This window comes from Helicoverpa zea, chromosome 16 (assembly GCF_022581195.2).
Source record: "Helicoverpa zea isolate HzStark_Cry1AcR chromosome 16, ilHelZeax1.1, whole genome shotgun sequence".
In the NCBI taxonomy this organism is placed as follows: Eukaryota; Metazoa; Arthropoda; class Insecta; order Lepidoptera; family Noctuidae; genus Helicoverpa; species Helicoverpa zea.
The window spans coordinates 5,883,604-5,907,094 of record NC_061467.1 but is presented as its reverse complement, the minus strand read 5'-3'; the positions used below and the strand labels follow the sequence as shown (position 1 = coordinate 5,907,094).

Below are 23,491 nucleotides of genomic sequence, written 5' to 3'. Positions count from 1 at the left end.
AAGAGATGCTAAACGTGTTACTGATTACCATGGTCAGCGTTTTGTAAAATGGTGCGTAATCCAGTGGTTTGTTTTAAAATTTACATGGAAGAACATGTTGACATGAAAATTATAACAGGGCGCAATCAACATATAGCCCGGTCAAAATAGACATAAAAGTAGTGGTCAAATAACAAAAATTCCCACAGAGCTGATTTTTGGTGGAGAGCTAGATTTGATCATTATAAATAAAATACTAAAAGTCCCCATCGATCCCATGTGTGCGTCAAAAGTTATTCGAGGTCAAAAGTCAAAATTTTAGGTTTTTTGATTTTTTTTCGAAAACTGTAAGTTTTATCAAAAAAAGACATCAGACCAAAATTGTAGATCTTTAAATTTTCTACAAAAATGGCATGAACAGTTTTCTCCTAAATCTTACCATTCCTGAGATATCGCGATTCAAAGAGTCACACTGTACATGATATGCACATATAAGCCACGTACGGTAGACCGCACATCACTGGTAACTGTCATGCACCTTAACACAATAGTAATAAGTACGATTTTTCTATAAAACTGTTACCACTGACCTGAAGTTGACTGTACATACGAGGGCTGCCTTTAAGTTGTATCGTTTGAAATAAGTACAGGCAATCTAATAGGTTAATACCATTTATTGTTTTACAAAGAATTCTCTGCGATATTTAATGCACTTTTGCACGCATTAAACCCAGTTCTTGAAACATTTATTCCATTCCAAAGTGGGGGTAGTCAAATTGGCCGATTTGTATGAGTCAACAGCTTTTTCAGGTGTGCTGAAGCGTTTACCATGAAGACTTTACTTAATTTTGTGGAATGTAAAACAATCGTTATGCCCACGGATCTATGTCACGGTATGTTACTTGTTGGTCTGCGACAATTAACTGCCGCATAGCCTCGATATTATCTTGGGTCATATCGGGTTTTGAACTACCTTCACGTGGCTTGTCTCTAAGGCTAGATTGCCCACTTTTAAATCCTAAATATCAGCGTACTGCAGTCCTAAGGCATGGTTCTGGATCACTAAACACAGTACAATTTTTTTTAAAGCGCTGAAGTCGCGACAATCCGCTTTTAAAGTTGTAGAAAATTATCGCACGCTTATTTTCCTTCAACATTTCCATTTTTATCCAGAAGACTGGGTTTGGAAATTGATACATAATATCTGGAACCTATTAAAACTTTACTCCCACCTGCTCCAGGAAAACTTCTGACATAATCTTTTGCAATTGCAAAAAAGATTGTAGTATCAAATCGTCCTCCGAGCCCTTTTCCCAACTATGTTGGAGTCGGCTTCTAGTTTAACCGGATGTAGCTAAGTACCAGTCCTTTACAAGGAGCGACTGCCCTATCTGACCCCCTCAACCCAGTTACCCGGGCAACCCAATACCGCTTGGTTAGACTGGTGTCAGACTTACTGGCTTCTAACTACCCATTACGACTGCCAAGGATGTTCAATGACATCCAGAACCTACAGTTTAACGTGCCATCAGAAACAGTCGTTGGTGTCCAAAATATGCTTAGAAAGTACATACAAACTTTGAAAAGTTGCATTGGTACTTGTCTGACGTGGAATCGAACCCACTCATACTCGAGAGGTTGGTTCTTTACCCACTAGGCCACCACGAGTTTTTGTATGAATCTGATAAATCTAAAACAATCACAATAATGGTTAACCCAATAGATAATATCAATAATGACATCATATTAGAACTTGACGGCAATTATTCCCTTAAACTATCCTAAAATTGTCATGACAGTTAGTGGAGTAGGCCTACAGGAGAAACTACGGTAAAAAAATGCGCCGAGTTCACTACCTCACAGGTGGCGTGGAAATGTGTGCATGTCATGTATGGAATATACTTTAAAGCGCGATATCTCAGGAATGGTAAGATTTAGGAGAAAACTGTTCATGCCATTTTTGTAGAAAATTTAAAGATCTACAATTTTGGTCTGATGTCTTTTTTTGATAAAACTTACCGTTTTCGAAAAAAAATCAAAAAACCTAAAATTTTGACATTTGACCTCGAATAACTTTTGACGCACACATGGGATCGATGGGGACTTTTAGTATTTTATTTATAATGATCAAATCTAGCTCTCCACCAAAAATCAGCTCTGTGGGAATTTTTGTTATTTCAAATGTCTATTTTGACCGGGCTAATATCTGAATAACCAGAGAGAATCGAGAGTAAATTTAATGAAGCGTGGTGACCGTTGAGCGCTTTAACAAAAGTACTTCGTTGAAAAGTTTACATAATATTTTAATAGACTCTTTGACGATGTTCCAGCGTTTTGAGTACTTTGAGCCTAAATCTCAAGTTTCTTGTAAGAGATCCTTTAACGTACTAATCGTTATTATGAACTGTATTTTACTGGCAATTCGTTTGTACTCAAAAAATATTTAATTTTTCCTGACCGTAAAATACGTTCTACTACATAATATCTATAGGTGAAAAAACTCTTTGTTAGCGAAGACATTTTGGTGAGAGAGTATTTATTGTATTCGAAAATTAAAAGGAAGATAGGAATTCCCTCGGGTGGGGGAGGTGAGGCGCAATCAGAGCTTGCCGGTGGATGGCAACCTTAAATACCAGACTTAATTGAACAGCTTCCGGGTTGCGCTCGGCGAACCTACATAAATATACTATACGGAAGTATTCACCACAAAGGTATTCCTTTTACATTAAACACCAACATTCAACGAGAAAGCGATCTTTTCACATAAATAATTTCAGCCGCGCTTTCTGAATTCACAAGATTCGAACATTTTGTAAAGAATTTTGTTTTGCATCTCAAATGTATCTTTGATAAAAACACTGTCTGGAGTGCATATCGTATTTTAAACGAAGCTTGCATTTTAAAGAAGCGGGACATAAAAGAATAAAAGGGGTATACCGACTAAATCGTACTTTCGTGTTTTGGCTCGATCCGACTTAAATTCGAGCCACGCATGCGGAAGCCGTGACAATGCACTGATGTTTCAGTGCAGTTCCAGTACGTATGTTCATTCGCCTTACGCGCATCCAGAATAGGATAAACAAAGAAATAAATTACGAACATTTCATTTAAGAAAATAAATCTACATTTTAGTTTCAGTTCATAATGAACGAAATCCTTGAATACTACTCCGTTAATAACAGTAAACATTTTTACTGCTTTGGAAACGTAATACAATGTTTAACCCGTTTCACTGCGCTATTTAGAGACGAAAATTTGAATGGAGATAAAGCTTGTCGTGCGTTGAAAGATGTTCGCGGAAGCTTAAAATAATATTTTGGAGAGTCGCATCGCCCCAGCTCGTGAACTGGCAGGAAATGAGGCTCTCTGTCCCGTCGGGAAATTGTTCCTCCCAATCATAACGCTCAGTAGAATCTCCCTGCTTTGAGAGACTTTAAAAATAATGGAACAGATTTGTCTTTCAGTGTATTACAGGAGAACGTAAACGCAGGCTTTGCGAACGCCTTTACGTTTTGTAATTCACTGAAAGCTTTGATCGAAACATTTTTTGAGTGCACTACTTATTTACTAGAGCCAAATACGCTACGTTAAAGCAAATGTATCTGCGATTTAAATAAGTAGATACAACAGATAGGAATATTTATCTAGTTTTTCCTGTTGGGCGAATCAAAGCGTCTGTTTCCCAAAAGGGTTGGCTTGGGTCGATGTATCGGGCGCATCCGATTGAATTAATCACGGAAAACGTCGCTCTGTGCACGAGATAAATATATGGCTGTTTACACGTGTTTCCCGCTGCTGTGAATTTCAGATTCAAGCATTTAGCCATATTGTGCGGAGACCTCTGTTTATTATAAGGGATTTTCTATTGTATACGTCCTTGATATAGTAGTGTTCTTAAGTAAGTACGACTTGTATAGCTTTTCACGATAAAGTACATGTTACGAGGACGACATGTTGAACGTTTATTGTTACTAGCCGGAACAAAAACGCAATAAATGTCAACTTTATGTTATTATTTGTTTTGTTTTAACATAATATTTTCAGAGTACCGTTTTCTCATACACCGTGTTAATTTACAGGAGTGTAACTAGAGTATGGATCATTAAAAGCATTTGACATAAAATTAGATGAAAAGAATTGAATAATAAACTTGAAGGTTCAAACCAAATGCCACTTGAGCTAAGCTGCGGGTAAACTATACAAATAACAAGCTGTGTTTATAATAAAACTTTATTATAAACAGACGCTCTAAGCATAACGGCACACAATGGACAGACAATATTAATTCTTATTTCCTCCAAACACAATGCCTTATTTAAATTGTGTGAGATATTGTGCGTTTAAATTAATATCCAATTTAGTATGAATCGATCAATTTGATGTCGCAATGAGTGCTATTTATAGGGCCGTCAATGATTGTAGGGAAGTGATGAGCTGACACGGGCTGCCGGCGGGAGTACAAAGGACCAATTGAGTGAGCTCGTCCAATCGCAGGCGCGGCCGAAGTGGCGTGTGCGTCGCGTACTCGCGGCCACGTCGAGTCGACTCAACAATTTTACATAACGACCACACAACGGGAACAGGTTATGAAAGAGTTTTCCTGCCATTCAAATGTTTTCGATTGTTAAAAATACCATAAGGAAACCACTAAGTCTATTCCAATTATTTACCCAATTGTTATGAACTTAGGTAATTAGGCGTTCTGTTTTACAGGATGCCACTATACTTAAATATATTGGTTTTTACGAAAGTTTGTAGGTTTACAGTTTGCAATATGTGTATAAGGAATGCTGCTGTTTCCCTAAATAAACTTCAAAGGTATTGATACTTCGAACCTTTTTTTACAAACCTCAGTGATATCGTTCCTTCATAGAGAATTAATCATAGGATCTGACTTGTAAAATGGGGCATGAGATAAAAAGGGCAAGTGAGTGAGTTCACATGGCCAGATGGCCACCAATGAATGAGTCGTTAACGAGGCGGCTAGGCGTGCCGGTGCCTCGCACGGACCTAATGGAACTATCCTTTAACCTTACTGAATGCATCTCGATAAGGAAAACTATTTCTGAGAACTTGAATATTGAAATAAGGAGTCAATTAGTGCTGGGTTTTTAAAATCATGTTTCACATTTAAAACTAGTTTTAAGAAAGTATGTATTGAAAGAGAATAAAACTGATTTATATTCAAGATACAAATATGTACCCTTACGTATTTACAAAAGCGTACACACAATCCTTCAAATAGAAAAGTTGTTAAAGTATTTACGAACTCACTCGAAAAATCTGCAGCGAATACAAAGTTTCATTCGTAACATTCAAAATCCCAAAGTATTGATGTAACGAATCAAAACGAACAAATTTAAAGGGAACCAAAGCGGGTTCAAAGTTAAAGTGAGGGCGGAAGTTTTATCCGTTATTACATTAACGTGGCATCAAACCTGGTTTGTCCAAACTAAGTCCCATCAGATAATAGCGCGTAGGAAGGATAGCGATTTCGTCGAACAACCGGGATGCGCCCAATTCTCGCCAATAAACCCCCCCGAGATATATCGACCTCAACGCAGGGCCGTTAGTCATGCAATCGCCACCTCTATACACCGCGTCATAAAGAGGAAAATCGGTTATTATATTCGACGCTTATCGCATTTCATGATAGATAGCTTTTGAATTGACCAGCGTGTTCTGTGCGGCGGCACATACCATACATTCCACGCGCTTACACTGAGTCGATTGACTGATGGCGGAACCATTAATATGGATGTACCATTTAAATTGAAATGGTGGCCTCTTAATGGATTCTTACACGATTTCAGGCCATATTATAAGATTCCAATACGATACTTTAACATTACAGTCGTTTTCTGAGCGTCGTGTAAACATGTATTTTCCAACATTATCCGATACAAAGAATGGTGATTTCCTAGAATCTCGTAATGTCGCGCTAGGATACAACAAATCCTGTTACGCGCGCGCTAAAAGTGGATTTCAACAATTTCAGCAGTTTATCCGCGGCCTTGTTGCGGGCGGCGACTGTTGCTTTAATATGCGTTTTTAAAATGGCTTTTATGGTACATTACACACTTATATGTACATCGTTATCTACGGAGCGGTTTGACGGTCGTAAAGCGACGTAATGCAACAATGACGGCATCGCGGAGCCACGTGACCTCAGGCCAGGCCTGACGACGTCGTTCACTATGATTCACCGGCGAGCGCGGAGCCGCCGAGTGCCTCACATTCCATCCCCGGCCGCATAGGTAATAGGAAATGCCATATCGCAATAAATCCACAAACACTATGCTAACACTGTGATGCATCTCATCCAGCCGTTTTCACCTCATGCCTTTATCTTCTATTGCACGTAATCACGTAATCTTTCCAGTCTGCTCGCTAACAACTTGTAGAGCGAGTTTAATGTCCAGCGACTAATAAATATTAATTGAGCAAAGGTATTTATTGTGCGATTGATTAATAAAGTTTCTAGACGATAGAAATGTACGGAATGACGGTTGCCTACACAGTTTCAATTCAGACATTCCGTTGTTCAAAATCAGCATGCGCCCGCGCCGCGGTAGCTTTCGCGGACGCTCGCTGCAACTGGAATGGAGTCGATCACGTACCGTTTCGCATTTAATACGTTTCTCGTGCTGATTCATAGCGAACCATAAATAAACATTCGTTAAAGATGATGTATTACAGAATGGGTAATTAAAATCCATGTACTTGTGATGATTAAAATGCTTGGCCGTTATTATACTGCAACGATTGTTCATCATTGTGATAAAACGATATTTTTGTAATCAATGACGCGAATGCGGTCTGCGTGACGTTACAGATACCATGACATATGAATGATAGGAAATATGACGGTTTATTAAACAGCAAGTTGATTACATTCACTGTTATTATTGGTTTTACAGAACAAACATTAAATGCTATGTATATTTTTCCCGGCAGCAAAGCTTTTGAAATGAAATTGGTACACACCACAAGCCAACAATAGGTAAGCAGGGTAAATATTACTGTTACCAGTGCATCGTTACTGAGCACCGAGTGACCTACTTCCACTGGATAATAAGCATCGAAACAATGAATTTTGTGAGGCGATTAAAAATAGAAAGCATATTAAAAGTTTGGAGTAGAAACTGGAGCTTCGAGTGAGGTAATGAGTGGTTTTATGATGTCATAAATGCTGTTATAATGCATCAGCTCTATGTATGATTTGGTTGGCAGATAAGGTGAGGGTAAATTAGTGGGCAGCAAACAATTTTAAGGCAATATTTAGGTCAAATTTTATATGACTGTAGATAGAATTTATTTTTCAGCAGTCATAAATACTTTTTACTTAAGCATTTGAGAAAATCCTACTACTATCTGATATAGATAAATTCATAGACGGTACTAATAATAATGTTTTTAATTAAGCATTATCATTGCAAATGAGATTTGCAATTTTATGGTGAGAATAAAAATGTATGTAGTGACGTTTTAATTTACATTTGATGGCGAAGTTTTTAATTAGTGGTGGGAGGGGGCGAGGTGGGGGTGTGGAAAGCCGCACGCGACGCTTTTCAATACTTTATCCGCATCCAATCTGTTACCCCGTGTACAAACGATTACAAGTTTTGGCATGTTCTCAAATCCTTTACCAGGAAATAAATTACTTATCAAAGTTATCGTGCAGGTAATCTGTTTATGACATAAAGTGCCAATCGTAAGCAGTAGGTAGTATTAAAATCAGATTTGCAGGTCCTTAATCGTTTCCACGTAGTATGAAGATCCGCTTGCCGAATACGTTTGTGGTTTGAGCCACTGATCAAAGGAGATAACGAGATTATTTTAAGCTGAGTTTACCTAAAAGCAGCAATACCAATGATATTTACAAGTTTAGTTAACCAATAAGTCAGGTAAGATACAGATATATTAAGTAAATTGAAAATTGATTGCAAAAAGTTAGTAAGTACTTATCTAATTCAAATCCATTAACTCCATATTCCTAATTCCTTCACACTCATTTTGTTAGAAGTAATGTTTGTTGGTTCTGTTTAACCATTACCTGTAAGAAGTTAGAATTAATTGTTGAAGCTAAGTTCTCAACAAATATCATTCAGTATGTGCTATTGTGAGTGTGGTACGTCTGAACACCGAACACCGCATTCACGCGCCGCTACACTCCAGCCGAGTGGTTTATGACAGTGGCGCTTGCACTGTTTTGCAAAGGCTATCACATAGCAGTCAATAAGGTTGGTGATCGGTTACTCAACAAATATTTGCGCCATAAGATCGAGTGGAGAGCATGTTGTGGTCAACACAAATACGATATCCGCAGCGGCGTCGTCGACTCGTCGCGTCGCCTACTTTATAAACACATGCAAATAAATGTGCAGCTTATTATATTATCTATCTACCTCATTCTTGTAGGTATCCATTCTATATAATAATCCTCAATATTTACACAAAAACAACCGTGATTCACAATATTGCTTTCCGTTTATGACTAAATCATGTACTTTGTACTGAATGTTTCCACGAAGATGGGTGTTATGCGAAGTGATTTGAAAGTCAACAAATGATTGTTAGAACAATTAATTTCAATAAATGGTAACAAAGGGTGGCCGAGTGTCGTGTTTATGACGTCACCGGGCTGAACGTGTGAATGACTATATTCGTTCAAATCGTTGATGTTGTACACGACCGCTAAGCCCGGTCGTGATTGGCTGTCTTGTCAGGATAATGCGGGCGGCTCCCGATAGAGGTTATGAACCCTCTGATTTAATTGAAGTTCCAACGTTCAGCCCCGGTTCGGCTTTGACATCCTCAGATCACTGTATTGTCCCCATTTCACTGACAAATGTAATAATCATGGAATAATCATTTGTGAACTGGTATTTCCTTCTCAATTGTATTCAATTAAAGCTATTCAAATCAACTCAATAGTTATTTCTTTCTTTGTTTACTTTCTCATCAGTTGTATAGATTTGGACTTACTGTGCTGCACCGTCATCTTACGAATAAGAAGATTGTCTGTACATACCTGAAAAACAAAATAGAAATGTTATAAAATCTTAAATACAGCATTGCTTAAAAGTACGAAGTATATAAGTAACTAAAAAATCGACAGACTAAAAGTCTGTCATCGTGGAAACGTTAAATACTTCGAAAATCCTGAAAGCGAAGATTGAGAGCGGTGGGAAGGAAACTTCGGTGGAAATTCAACGATTGCTTAAAAACTTAAAACACTGTCGTGCTGGAGGAAATATTTCTATAAAAGAACTTTTAGCGGCATTTTAGCACATATATTTTTGTTTTATTCGTACGTGCACTCGCAATGCGACATGCAGAATTACAGGAATGGCTTCTTATATTTTACTTCAGTCCGTTGCATTTCATGTGTTCTTTTTCGAAATGTAACTAAGCCGTTTTAGTTTTAAATCATAATCAAATCAGTTGTTTTATTTAAAAAATTTAGTTAACACTTTTATATGTACGAAAGTTAGTTGTTTGAACTTAAATATCGCCTAAGTAAGTAGAAAGAGCTAATATATGAAAGCAAAGTAGCGAAATGGGAACATTTTCGTACATATTGTGCACTTTTCAGGCTGCAGCATGTCATATAAGTTCTCTGAGAGTATGTATTTAATGGAAAATAAAGATATGGCGGGTCCACGTTAGTGTAAGAGCTTCTAAATAACTTGTCGCCGGGCCTCGGAGCACCTGCAGGCGACGCCTAATGGGCCCAATTATCGACGTCTTCGCCGCACGCCGAGAGGGCTATTACCCCTCCCAGGGCGAAGCCCCCTCGCGTCTTGCTGAAAAGATTCCAAGAGTCTTACGGCCACAGTAGCTGCACAATATTACGAAATCATTAGAGCCTGAATAAGAGCTACGAAATGCTTCAGATAAATTAAAGTGAATTATAGAATTTCTGAGAACCTTAGCAAAGCTATTACTGTACACCTTCATATCAGTAATTTTGCTGTGCGTGGTCAAATAAAACTGGAGCTTTAAACCAGACAAATTGCTAAAGTTTTTAACGAAAAATGTTGAAGCGAACTTTTAAAATTACTTGGGGCAACACCTATTGATTTGATTTACGACGTGCAATAAAACGGCACTGTTATTTGATGTATGTGGCTCACTCGGAATGCACGGGGCCGATTTGTAATAAAGTCGTTGACGGACACGAAACCTATACCTATATCATGTATATCATTTAGTGGAATCCATTTAATTAAATGTTAGAGGCTCGTACATGAGCCAAAATCATTATAACAAGGTTTTGACGATTGAGTTCCCCCTGCACAAAGCCAGTGTCATTGCTGTTTTCAGTGGAGACTATACATCCTGGCTTACAGGATCTGCAGCTATACAAGTGGGGCGGATACACTCGAAAAAAAAAACCAGAATCATTTACGTCAATTAGGTAGGTACGTACGAATGAACATTACAGTCGATAGGTAAACAGGAATGGCGTTGAAGATGTGATCTAACATCAATCGTAAAACGATTGTTTGTGCTTATCGCAGTAGTTGAGTTAGGTAACGCGCGCATATTGTCGCACATGACACGGCGACCGTTATCAGCGGCGTGACATCCACGCGCGACGTGACGAGGGATCACAACGCTGCCAGATAACACCGCACCATTTCTATTATTTCTAAAATTACTCTAATAACGGTCGAAGGTCTTTTCATAATTACTATTTAAATAGGTGATTAGTTAAACGACATTTAGGCCGAGATACGTAATCTATCAGTTTTACTCTTTGAACTACGACTTTTTGTTGTTTCTATTGTTATATTAGTTCCGAGTAACGCTAACGCTAAACATTACCGGTTTACAACGAATTGGAATTTAATTCTAGACATTTATTTAGTTCTATGGGGCCTATGTAAGGTTTCAAACTCGGTTCTGCAAGCAGACTCATTCCATTGTTACAAGACAGCTTCATGCAGTTGATAGTATGAAAAATGAAAGTTAATGCTCAGATAATAATCAGACGCATCCCACACGTACTCTGGCGAATCGATAATTGCACCGCATATGGCGCGATTTCATACAACTGCTCGTCATGTGTTGCTGAATGAAAAGAAATACAAAACACGCCAAATGTATGAGTATCATGTTCGCGAATAACGACGCGTTGATCCAAACGTTAAACTTTTGTACGCCGAATAATTTGTATCGCGAAAATTTTAAACACCATTTACTTCACAGAATGATTTATTATCGCACTAAGCGAAGCCAAAGAAAGGAAATAAACCTTATTTCTTCTCAAGTCTCCTTCATATAGCCTCGCGTCTTATTTATTCACATTTCTTTTCCTCGGTAATTCCCTCTGAAACTACAGAATGCTTTTCTGAAAACTAGATACAAATTACAATTCGATGTCGAGAAGCATAAATCATTTCTGGTAAGCCCTCCGTTCCGTTTCTATAATAATGTGGCTATTATTAGATTTATCTTACTTGTGAAAACCAACGTTCAGGCTAGCTCTGGGTTTTTATTGTTATTTTATGTCCTACGAGATAATTGATTGCTAAGCGTGGTATTGTAATCGCTTAGGCTTTATTATAATCTTTTCAGAATTCACTAATTGTTCATCAAAAGCAATAGGACCATTTCGGAGCAATTACTTTCCAAAAAATAAAACAAAAGTACGACAGTAGCTGCTTTGTGGAATACAGAGCCTTCCTTGAGCATAATGGTTCGTCTTAGAATTACGTGCAATTTGGAGTAATGCTCACGGATTTAGTGGCGCACTGTTCTATTAAGTTGCTCCAGATGTAAATGTTAAAGTAAGTAGCGCGGGATTATATTCTTACATTAGTAGGTGTGTGCCGGAGAGTGGCCACCACTGTACCCGTAAATCGTGGAAATGCGCGTAACTTATACTAGCGTTACAACAGAAAGACATTTCTACAATTTATTTCCTACATAATGGAGTACGTGGACTTTATTGTACAATATACCGAGAAAATGGTTTAAACAGTCGCTTTAAACATACTCCGTCTTACCACAAAAACTTTTAAACGTCAGTTTATGCCTTGTCTAAAAAAATGTCAAATTATGACGTTGACATACGGTTCATTTTGCAGCCAAAACTTTATTAGACAAGAGTAAAACAGGGGTTAAAGTTTTTGTAGTAAGGCCATATATGTTGAAGCAATATAATTTATCTTAAATCGAAACTGGTATTTCGAGAAGTTGACATCCTGGGGATGCCAAAAATGGTCGGCTACAGATTTTACGGTCGCCTGAGTACCGCATGCATAATGCCATGTAAAAAATTTCTTCGAAAATTTAAAAAGTTTGAGTTTTATTTGAGAGCCGGAATATTGAAGATTGAGTTAAGGTTTTTCAACTTTTGTTCAAAGGTTCGGTTGAAATGTTTTGTCATAAAGTATTTGCGTCATAAAGGATATAAAGTTGACTTAGTAACTAATATAAAAGTAGTGGTTATCTACGCCTCGCAAAGCACCTCTTATTTTATCGTGAATTGCAACAAATATTTGCGATAACGAATAATAAAAGTAGTGTGTTCTATATGACGTGACTGACTGGTCGATTGTGATGCTCTTTGCATTATTATAATTTTAAATTGAAACAATAAATCTTTGTTAGTAACTTTCAGCTATGCGTTAGGACTATCTCCTTAAGTAATTGAATAAATTAACTTCATCAACTGCAGAAAATTATTTAAAATCTGAACTTAATGTAAGGGTCATTAAGTACTAAGCGATGATTTATCATAGTAAACCTTTTTGTCTTCAATTCGTAGCAAAAACGATAACTGCGATTTGGCATAATAATAGCATGATTATCGGAGCAGGTATGTAGAATCCTTTATCGGTAACCTTGCTCCACACGTGTTGCAGGCCAGGGTTGAGATATGGCCTCGTTTCACAGAGGAGTACTACACTAATTGCTAGCAACAGGAAGCCTTATATAAAACCTAGCAAAAAGCCATGGGGTATTACGTCACTGTTGGCGAATAAAATAAGACGTGTATAGGAGAAACGCGACGGAGCTGCGATCAATCTGAGGATGTAATAGTGGCGTCGGAGCCAGCCGGCGCCGCCGCCCGACGCACCCCACAGACGACGTAGGTGGAACAATTCAGCGTTTATTCACAACTGTCTTGTTCAACCATAGCCTATATTGTAGGAACGACATGACATGACACAAATTATTATGCTAATCATCCACCAAGTTACCAATAAATATTACGTTATAGGCGTGTATGATTACATCGACGTCTACCCTCAATTTCGTCCGAAATGATTTTATTTGGTCATTTTGTCTGGTCCTTCTTGTTCATAACTTCCATGAGTAATTTCTGTTTTCAAGTACGGATTTCAGATACGTATTTGAAACCATCTTTTATGAGAAGAGATCAGTTTCACGAGCACGACCAAGATTTTCACTACATTGATATGAGAAAAAGTCGTAAACTTTGAATAAAAATCAATCGTTCACTAACCTCGAACACTCGGTTATTTGAGAATTTAAAATAAAATGAATTGCGGACTTTTTTTGAAGTCTGTGAAGTTGAGATTCATTTGTGTTTCAAAAGTTTGGGTTATTTTTACAAGAAAGAAGTTTTCATTGTAACACAATTTACCTGAATGAAGATTCACAGAGACACTTTAGAATAAATTAATGAACAGATCATCAATTCTTTCTACAGTATGAAAAATTGGATTATGAAAAATTTATTCTTTGTTCTGTATAATGTTTCAGCTGTGGAAAGCCCGGTTTTTTCTAAGTAATGATACAATGAACGTGGCATTGAAACTTAATTAGAATTAACAGTTACAATTTAGAGTTGCAGGAATTGCAAGCTGCACCTCCTATTCCACTAGTTGTAATTGGTGTCAAGTACGTATCGCAGTTTTACGAGTGTGGTCATAAATGTGAAAGAGCGTACGAGGCCTAACGGTGAGGAGACGTGGCGTACGTGTGTCACGGTGCATCCTGATGTGTGCGCGGTGAGAGGCTGTGCGTGCGCCCAAACTGTGACAGCGGTGTTGTGGTAGGTCAGGCGCTCGGCCGACTGCATTCCGTGCACCGGCGTGCCCGCGCGCACCCAGCGCCGCCGCTCCCACTAAATATAGCCTGTGCGAAGTGAACGAACGCGACGCGCCGCAACGTCGCCGACACGCCGCTTACACGCTGCCAATGAAATTGCTAAACTATGAAAATTGCTGTGAACCTCGCGGGATGTACGATCACCCGTGACTCACATCATGTCTCCAAGAAAAGCGTTAATCGAAGACTTTTTGCGATTAATTGTAGCTACGTACCTACGTAACCGGCATAGCGGCAGATGAAACGGTTTGCGATTGCTTTCCTTTTTGTTGTAAAACAAAAACCTAGTAAGTATTCAAGCTAAAATTTTTAGAAGAACACTATCTAGCCAATAATGAAAGAACACACACCAACACACACATATAGATTGAAATTTGTTATAATCGTATTTAAACGTATTCAGAGTGCTACGGCGACGTAGCACCTGCGTAGCACTTATCGCTTTCGGCAGTTTTAGTCCTAATCTTAACATTTTATCAATATCAAATATTATTTCTAAAGATATAGTGTTATGCTAATTAAATTAATAAAAAATGAAATGTTAATTAGTTTTCGAATCTCCACGACGCCAATCGACAATTTAGTAAAATTTATCATCAGACTGAGTGCAAAACGTTGTTGCAGTGTGGCGTGCATATCTTTATAGAAAATAAAAAGAAATTATATGTCCACAAGAAGACAGACGCGCAAAAATGTCCGGCGACGTGTCTGCAGACAGCAAAGACCGGGCGTTTATTTGCTTATCGGCCACATAATGCGCTAACCGTACATGATAACGGAACAATGAGTGTAAACCAGCCGCAGATACATTAGTGTACACTCAGATATGCTTATCTCCTTGTGTCAATACTCTTTTGTACTGGCGATACGGGAGTCTATTTGCCCTTAATGCGCTCAGCATTCTTCGATGTTGAATAACCTGCTGACAATGGACTGACCCATTAGCCGGCGATTTGGTCGTACGTTTTAAATTGTTATCAGCGGAAAATAAACGAGAATAGTCACGAGTGCCTTTATTATCTGCGCACAGACGTGCGGTATGTTATCGTATCGCTGATTGTTACATAAATTAAACGGCTTCATTGTCACTAAATATTTTGTATTTTGATCTGTAAATGTAACGTCTTCCGAAAGTAAAACAGGCTTACACCCTTATTCAAAAACCTTTCCGTGAACGTGATGTAAGTTTAGAAACGAACGTAAGGGTTCTAAGTGAGTTATTGACAACTATAAATAACTTTGCGGGTGGTTCCTGTTATGTAACTGTTTACACTTACATCAACAATATTCTATAATGCTTATCATGACAACATTCAAGCATAATGTTTATTAAAATTGACATTGACCTTACATATTTGACCTGTACGCCATTCCACCGCATTCTTATGGCTTGACTTTGTGTAACGGCTTATAATATGAGGCCATAGGTCATTAGATAAATGTTCAACAAATTACAAAAACTGAAACTGATAATTTGATAAATGTGTGTACGGCAAACAATGACATATAATATGTTGCTGTTTTAATACAAGAGCAAAAATACTGTGCACATACGTCAGTAAACAGATATGGTAAGTGCATTCGAGTTATGAACGCGTTAATTTACCGGTATGGCGTAGTCTATAACTTCGTTACCTAACCAATCGTAATCGACATCCAGTTTCTATTAAAATTGGATAGTTGTGGCAACTACCTATCATTACGTATACCGACTGTATAAACTATAAACATTGTATGAATGTCTACAACTCGTGTCATTCTAATACCTTGAATAAAATCTATCACCATCTGTCTAAACATTCCTAACACTGTTTTACTTATTAAAAGCAATTAATTTGTTCATTAAATTGTTATCACAGAATGCCTTTGAGTATTTAGCTTCATAATAACATGTTTGTTTTAAAGTGAAATTAAGTTTGCTATTTAAATGCAAACTCAATAATGACAGGTATTTTCTGAATTTCGAGAACTCAACTTAGAACGTTTAAATAATTTTGTTTGAGTGCTTGAAAATAATGTCTTTATATTTAATCATATAACTTAGTTTTAATTTATATTTAAATTGTATAGAAAGTGTGACTTTCTTTATGTTGCTGTGAGTATCAACTACCGGAATCCGCGTATCAGCGCGACCTTCGCAAGAGCAGATTGATAAGAGATAACAAGTTTTGTTGCCGCACGTATGAAATACCTGTATGTACGGTACATTAATTAAATATTTCTTCTACGGCTTTCATTGTTTAGTTGTAGGCATTACACAATAGATGATAGCCTCATTGTTACAGATTTTTATGATACTTGAGTTAGTTTTTCTAATACGTAATCGAAGGCATGCCACAAATCTAATTAAAGTGTCGACATACACGTAGATAGTTTGCGATCAATAAATATTTTCCATTAGCAAAATATTGGCATTCAGTGACATGTTGCGGTGGCAGCGGCGGTGGTGGGGGCCAGACAGCCGGCGGCGAGCGTGGGGCGCCCGCCAGGCCCGCCACCGCTAGACGTGCGCTTTGCGCAAGAGTGCAACCCGACGGGAAGTCAGCTGGCCTGCCGAACGCACCGACCGCATGCAACCCGCACTCACCGCGATACACATAACCACCACATGTAATAACACTCCTCTAAATCCTCATAGCTCTGTGTTTCCATTCCGAAATCGATTTCACCTCATTACAGAAGACAAACGAGTCAACTTGTAACATAAAACGATTTTCCACGGACGAATGAAGCACCTCGATTCGTTAACCATTTTCGCAGTAAACCGACACTGTTTATCAACACGCTCGCTGCACCAGCGCGACACTTGACATACATAAGTCGTTATTCCTCAGCGAAATCATCGACGTTTGGCAGCTGTCGGTGGTGATGTCCAAGATGCGTATATGCGATCTATCGAGAGCTGTTTCGCGAGCAACTCGAAATAGACGCATAGATGTCGAGCGCGTGCATGCAGTGATCGATCGCACTCACCGTGCGCTCGCAGGCAGACGTGCCGGTCAGCTGAGCCGTCGGCTGGTGCGTGCTGCTGTCCACTGCTCACCGGGGCTCGCTGCACTCGGACCCTAAGATCCGAAGAAGCGCACTTGCTGCGGCTACACTGCACGCGGTTCAAACGAGCTCCGATCTCGGATCACGGAGAGGGCACAGTGGCACACACACGCGGACCGCGACTGAATGCGTCAAGCGAAGGCAACGTGCATCGCGGCTCTCGCGTGCTGGCGGCGAGAGTGTCGGCGAGCGACTGAGAGCCGAGCGGGGGGCTACCGCCGACACCCGCGCCGCCCCTCGCCGCCCACTTCCTCCGATGAATGACAATAATGGAAGACGTTCAACTCGCCCGCAAACCGAATAATATGAATCATTGCATTAGGGTGCAGCCCCGCCCGAGTCCAGCCCGCGAAACTCCGGTCCTCGCATCACCGATACTCACACCTATCAATCTCTAATCTGAATTGCTCGAGCGTTAAAGGGCGCCGTACATTGCATGTTGCACTTCCGGATGCAAGTAGAACCGCCGAAAGTCATCCATATGCGCACACGTGGAGGACGTTAAGCGATAATTACGACAGTGCGTTGGGCCACAATGGGAGGAGTTTGCAATTAGCAGGTTCACATGGCAGCCGGTGGTGGTGCATCGCTCGCTTGCGACGCCACTAATCTTATCAGCGCTAATCTAATCCGGCGCGACGCCCTCTCTTGTGTTTTCTTCCAATTGTGTCCACTCGAGGTAAATTAGAGGTTTTCTCCTGGGAGTTCACAATAAATTCCGACAAAGTTCATTGTTCTTTAGAAAAATCTCATTAAATTGAATTGCATTTGTACTAGCGATTATACTTGGTCGCATAAAGCTATCATAGTTTCAGACTGGTTCTAAGTAATAACCAATAGTTAAGCTGCATTGTATTACTGAAAACCTGACATAAATTAGGGACCGATGCACTTTGAGGTTGACTAACTTTTTTATGAATTTATACTACCTAAAAAGACACGTTCTCTTCGAAAATCTTGAAAGAATAGATTTTTTGTATTTCATACGCAACTTTACCTTGTACATCATACAGGAAAACAAAATATATGGGGATAATAGTAGTAAGCAAATAAGATTATTTCCATCAAATCCCATCTATGTTTTGGTTAGTGGTTTTCCCTTTTGGAATAAGCCGAGCCCGATGGCCCGGTACTTTACGAACACGTTGAAATTCATGTATCTGTAGCAATAATAATCTTGGTCTGGCGATAGCACAAGTAAAGTGGAGTCAAGAAAGCAAGTTAGTGTGATTATCTTAGGCTCGATAACCTCAGAGAATCAACTAACTCGCTTTCGTATCGATTATCCTGCGAAAAGAGCACATCATACATGCAACAGATGAGAATCTTTTGTTTTGCTCGCTTCTGCTCTAAGATATTATTTTATTTGTATTTCAGTTTCTGATTGAGCTCAGACTAAGCTCGCTTCCCTGGAGTACTTCATGAATACTTAACGTTTTGTAAATCCTACTAAATCAAGTCGCGACTAAAATCAGACATTAAGGCCAGCGTCCCCGGCTCGGTGTCGCGATATAGCAAACTTTTATTTTTGTTTTGTCGGATCCTTAAAGTTCATCTCGTCTAGACCGGTTCACCCACGCCCACACCGCACAGATTTCTGCATCTTGCAACCGACCCGCCATACAAGTTACTTTATTTCCCTTTTTATTCTTTTGCAATACACCGAGATATTGCCTCTCCATCGCGTTAATAGTGAAGCGATTCATCGCATAAAAGTATAAAACCAACTTTTATGCCCCGTGCTCGTGATCTCAGTAAAGACTATGCAGTATATATTAACTCCTGATCTATATCGCCGTTTAAAATTGCAAAAGAAATGTCGGACTGTCAACCATGTTGTTAACTTTTGTAAACCTTTCAACTCAACTATGTGGAAAAAGTTGATAATGTCGTCCATGTAGAGAATGTTATCGCCGATACAATATAAGTACACAACGTTTCCTAAAAATGGATATTTATCACAAGGATAGCACGCTGCAGTTATTTACAGTCTAGTTACATCATTATCAGTAACAAAATGACATCATTATGGAGCAGCACCGTTTCCTCTGTCGCGATGTTATCACAATAAAGGCATGATTTCCAAAAGTTTGTTACTGTACGAGGCTCGAATGGTTATGTTCAAAGTATGCTAATGTATAACTAGTCACACTCGAAAGGTTTCCACGTGAGGCGCGAGGCAACACTGTTGATGCTTATGATTTTATTAAAATCAAACATCAACAGTGTTGTTGTGTTGTTTTTATTTTTATTATGCCTGTAATACCGTCGCCACTCCCGAGATTGATTTTCACGAAAGTAATTAAATAGACCTGATTTTTACTTATTTTTTTTTTTTTTTTTTTTTAATTTTATAATAATTATACCTACCAATTTGGTTAGGTTCAACTTAAAAATGTGATGTAAAGGGAATAGAACAAAGACGCGATTCAGTGGAAATAAAGAGTGACATTTTAATACTTTTCTTTCATAATGCAAGAACCAGGGCCGCTTGCAACAGATATCTCTAATGCAATTGTCCTTCTAGCTTCCATAAAATCACAAGGTCGCATTTAGTATTCTAGTACTTCAGACTCATATGAATTGAAGGTCTGTGCTAAGCATTAACTACTGGGAGGACGACACTTGAGGCTCCCCAGCCATATAATATAGCAGATAGACTAGGGATGTCCCAAACTGATCCTTCAGAATAAATTTTCTTGGAGATACATGCACCAACAAATTCTTGCTATTCTTGTAAATTTGAATTTACGAGGACGAGAAGGGGACTGAATTTGTTTGGCATAATTTGTTTCTGCGTTTCGTTACATGAAATATTTTTATTTTTATATAAAGTGCCTCATCCTAATTTGTACAGTAACAAGCCTAAAATAATTAAAAGCTTTCTATGTTAATGGATTGATCCCTGACATTCGCCATTCGTTAAGTGTATATCAGTAATAAATAAGTGTGCAACAAATTGAAAAATGGCAACTAACATTAAACTACATACAAATTGAAAAATGCAAATTTGTTCTGCGTATCTATCAGACAAATTAAATACTAAAACAAACTATAAATATCTATATATACTAGAAATATCAGTATGCATGCGTATAGCCATGACCGGACAATTTATGCTTAATTAAGATGATTGTTAATTAAATTAAGTTGTTAAGCCAAGCTGTATTGGGGCAATTTATTTTTTGCTGGCATTATACCGTAGCAAATCCCCGAAGGCTGGGAGTGAGCTTACAGATCGTTGAGAGGAGGCCGACGACAATATGCAGGCAAGCAACAAACTACGTCACTTTAATCCCTAGAAGAATGAAGCTTGCTTTGTAACCCTAGAGCGGATGCACGGTTAAATAATGCGATCATATACTATTTTAATGTTCAATATGAAATTTTATTCACGTTTTGTGTCGTGTTTATAGATATCGATGGAGTGCTTGAACTATTCTTTAATAACGTCGACCTTCACCCTGTAGGAGAGCCTGTTCTTTTACCGAAGATTTAAAGTGTTATTATAACAGTGTAGCGGAATAAACAAGCGGAATTTTCGTAGGAATTAAGCCCCATTAGGACCCTAAAATTAGACTACCTTAAGTGTCTTGAGTCGGTATTGTTTAATTAAATAACACACACACAGGAAATTCAATTTTGGTAATACATAACATGTTTAAAACCCGATGTAAGTACCTATATCTTTGAAGTTTGTTTTCTATCTGACCCAGAGAGTTAATCCTAAAATCCTGTAAACTGAATTTCACTGGTATACTCGTACTTACATAAATAAGCCTATTATTTGAGGAAGGTTTATATTTGAGACCTGGAAGACCTGAAATAATATCTAGAAAATGTTCTAGTCTTTTCTAAAGAAGTTTATTTTTCTATTTGCTTATTGTTTGTTATTTCTATTAAAAGTTTATGGTAGGTTGCATTGTGTTCGCTCATTTATCTTGCCCTAAAGCCGGGTCGCATGCCGCCGCTGACATTACGTTCATTTCTCAAATATTATTACTAACTCGTACAACTTTATCCAATAATAAATCTACTTAGCGAAACCTGAAGTCTTGAACTTTCTATTTTTATTTCATGCCAAGGTAAGCTTGCATGACTAATTTGTTGCAGCAAGTTTCAAATCACCTGAGAAAACATTTTGTATTTGAAAACTGAAGTATTAATTTAGCATCTTTCAACGTGACACAGAGCTCGTTCACAAGGAAATACCTATACGTAATTTAATATGACTATGATTTATTAAATTCTATACCTATAGGATAAAAGTTAACTTTCAAAGTTCGACATGGGTTTGAAGTTTACTTAAAACACATTAAAAGAAAACTTAAATTTCATTAGAAGAAAATAATCTAGTGAATTTCCTGTGAGAGCGATAACAAAACCACGAAATTGGATTTCGCGATATAATCTAGAGCTGGTAGTGACAGGGCGAGCCGACGCCGCACGACGGCCGAGCTCCCGGCTTTTTGTCGTGCTACTACATCTATTTTTTCTCTTACATATTTACCTATACATTTCATGTGATTCTTTTCCTGGTTTAGACAAAAAATGGCGGAATTAGGTATATAAATCATTCATCATCATTAATCTTCTGAAATCAACCAGGCTAAGCATTTTCTTGAATCTTATAAATTTACTTAGTAATTCACATATTCCCTTCCTCTGCGTGTAGCAGTCTTGTAAAAAGAAGTACAACAGCAGATTATGCGTAAGCACTTTCCTTATTATCAGCATATTTCGTCCACCTTATTCTTTTCCCAGACACCGTTGTTGTGATTATGACATGATTTTCCTCATGACGAGGTCTCATTTGTAGCTCGGAAGCAGGCATTATGTGCAAAGTGAAAATGACTGAAAATACACAATACGTAAGATTCTTTCAATAAAAGCTTGTAATTTGTTCACGTCTATCCAGGCGTAAACTCAACGATTAGCTGTAAAAATATCTGTTCATTGCGTGAAACGTGAATTGGGGACAATTTTTCCCGTTTTTATTTAAGTGGCATTGAAAAGACTTTTTGCTGGGGGAAATTTAATACCGTATTGAATGTTTTTTTACTGACTAGTGTCCGCGTAAACATCACACCGATACAGGCGACTTTAAACCCTCCATCAAAAAATACTCGCGGCTATTTTTCACAACCTTTGATTCCGATGTGTCCGGGTATTGATGGGAGCAACTGAATCACTGTGATTGCATTGTTTCTTTCGGCCTATTCTACTTTTGTGGGCAGTTTTCATACAATTCCGGGACGCGTTGTCTATCTAGATTATGGATTTTGCGTGGCCCTGCTAATTTTCTCCTCCACTTTGTCAGAACAACTTTGTGCAAGATTGTTATAGAACCATATATTCAATCTGGCTTTTCTTGACGCTTGTATGAATGGTCATATTATTTTTCACAATTTATAACCTTTTTCATGTTCTTATTGCACACTTACTCACGTTTTTATGACGATATATTTTATAGTCATTCGGCTATTATAGAAAAGGGATAGATTACGCACACGTTTCTGAAATGAAAGTCAAAAAGGTCGAAAGGCAGAAATTATGGTGGAATGACCCCACATGTGAGATGTACCTATTCATTTTATTGAGTTGTAAAAGATATTTATGTAACTTTATAAATACCTCTGTTGTGTTTCTGATAACGTTTTATTGCAATGCTGCATACACACATCTGTTACGTATACATTACAATAATATGTAAGGTATTTACTTACATTTTAAACACAGTTTTCTATGGGGACAAAAAACCGTTTCTAGTGCGGTGCTGATAACAAATTCATTGATAATTCCTGACGCGTCTCGCCCGTAATTTGCCAAAACTCCGTCACGGTTACAGAATAAAAAGCAATTGTTTTAGCTTTTCCAGTTTCTCAATTCCACTTGTACAATAAAAGTAGGATAGATTGCATATCAAACGCTGACAAGTCGTGAATACAGGCATATTCCTACAATGTTCGTGATTTTTATTTTTATCTTTATTTTTGAGCAAGTGACGTAAGGTAGTCTTTTTGTAAATGCAATAGGACGTATATGTGATGTGGTACGGATTTTGAAATATCTTTTCTTGAATGTCGGGAGCGACGTCTAGATTATATCAGGAACTCACGTCGTGTGCCAAAACGAAGTGATAAGGTATGGCAAGCCACACTCCACCATGTTCATTGTTCACTCAGACGGACAAGGAGACTTTAGTATCCTTCTTTTAGAACACGCCTGGACATACCTTTAGCTACATTAGAACCTTATTTTGTGTATTAAATTCACTGAAGTATTATTTTTTGTGGTTAGCCTTATCCAATCCGCAGCGCTAATGAGGTTAAGTATTTGAGAATTACCAATTCAAGCCCAATTTTCATTT

At 38.2% G+C, this 23,491-nt stretch overlaps 1 protein-coding gene across 8 annotated transcripts in view; it reads right to left on the bottom strand.

The window, feature by feature from the left end:
- The window catches only part of LOC124637779 (protein alan shepard), a 67,468-nt gene extending 50,095 nt beyond the window's left edge, over positions 1-17,373 (bottom strand). For 7 of the 8 annotated variants that reach the window (XM_047174425.1, XM_047174428.1, XM_047174424.1 and 4 more), the window contains exon 1: positions 17,044-17,373. The gene's annotated coding sequence lies outside the window, so the exon portion shown is untranslated. Of the gene's footprint in view, positions 1-8,967; positions 9,014-17,043 lie in introns of all 8 variants that reach the window. The other variant, XM_047174426.1, reaches the window with a different exon arrangement.
- Positions 17,374-23,491: the final 6,118 nt, after the last annotated feature.